Consider the following 1543-nt stretch of genomic DNA (forward strand, 5'->3'; position numbering starts at 1 on the left):
AAAGTTCGACAAAAATATCTTCTGCAATTTTAAGAAAATTACCGTTTTATTACGTTACTAGGCTACTGGTCGCGATACAGCGGTGTAGAAGCACGTCGCGATCATACCATGAGCTGTCCACTTGCGTCAACTCGCATAAAATCGCGTCATTTTAGGTCAAATCGTGTCAAGTAATGTCGGATTGCGTCAGTACACGTCAATTCGCGTCAACTTACAGTATACAGTAATTAGTAATGAGAAATTTCAACAAAAAAACTTATTTTATTATTGTAATTGCAATTATTTGATATTCTTTTCAAAACAATAATTGTGTAACAGTTTAAAGAAAATGTATTAGTATTTTGACTTCTTTTGACTCCTGTGGTCTTCCTTTTGACAATGTGTCTGCATGTTCCCTGTATGTGTACTAAAGTACACACTTCATTCTTACAGTATTTTTGCATTCATATTCCTTTTTTAAAATTATTGTATTTATTTTACTTTCAAATTGTAATAAAGGATTAAATGTGGGGAAATTTAAACTTGATGCATTGTTATGATGTTCATGGATGTATATTTGTTTTGTATACTACGGTTGACCCATGTTGGGACACATTTTATTAAATAGAAATTGAAATTTAATACGTAATATGAAAAATTCATATTTATTTCTCAAATATTCTGAGAGCTTATACAATATATAACTCTATATTTATGTACTGTACACGTGTTATACATCTTAATAAAAGCTTGCGCTCTAGTGAGTCTGTTACTTTTAAAATTTTCTATATAATACTTAATAAATAAATACAGTGAAGCGTTTCGCAGTCCTTTGTCGTTGTGAGATTATTCTCATGGTTCTAAAGTTTGCAAGGGTTACACCGTTACATTATACGGTACTTTTTTAACTTTTGTACATCATACATAATAAATAAAAATAGATAATGCTTTACATACTCCTGTGTCATTGTGTGTTTAGTCTCATGGTTCTAAGTTCTTACATTCTCATGGGTTACACCATTACATTATAATTTAAAAAAATTTTCTATAATATATCTGTACAAAATGAATAAAAGTAGATAATGCTTTACATACTCCTGTGTCACTGTGTGTTAAATCTCATGGTTCCAAAGTTCTTACATTCTCATGGGCTACACCGTTACATTATACAGGTACTTTTTAAAGTTTTCTTTATTATTACCTGTACAAAATAAATAAAAATAGATAATGCTTTACGTACTCCTGTGTCACTGTGTGCTAAGTCTCATGGTTCTGAAGTTCTTACATTTTCAAGGGTCACATGGTTACGTTACCTTTTTTAAATTTTCTATATTATACATAATAATGATGAAATAAGAAACACATCTCAATCAAACAAATCATCTATGTAAATTTCGTCTAGGTATTCATCGTCTGCAAATTGAGCATCTTCATTCATGTCTTTATCATCTCTGTTCTGACAGTTTGTACATTGACAAAGATCGGAGCATTTCATGTTCATTTTATTGCACTGACATCTGCCTTGATTGCACCTGGTCTTACAACCGCATTTGATGATCTCCAT

At 30.8% G+C, this 1543-nt stretch overlaps 1 protein-coding gene across 1 annotated transcript in view; it reads right to left on the reverse strand.

Annotated features, from left to right (window-relative positions):
• The window catches only part of LOC117120091 (E3 ubiquitin-protein ligase MIB2-like), a 30155-nt gene that overhangs the window by 18730 nt on the left and 9882 nt on the right, over nucleotides 1-1543 (reverse strand). The gene's annotated exons all lie outside the window — the stretch shown is intronic.

This window comes from Anneissia japonica, unplaced genomic scaffold (assembly GCF_011630105.1).
Source record: "Anneissia japonica isolate Jap-2015-1 unplaced genomic scaffold, ASM1163010v1 scaffold401_len1656234_cov178, whole genome shotgun sequence".
In the NCBI taxonomy this organism is placed as follows: domain Eukaryota; kingdom Metazoa; phylum Echinodermata; class Crinoidea; order Comatulida; family Comatulidae; genus Anneissia; species Anneissia japonica.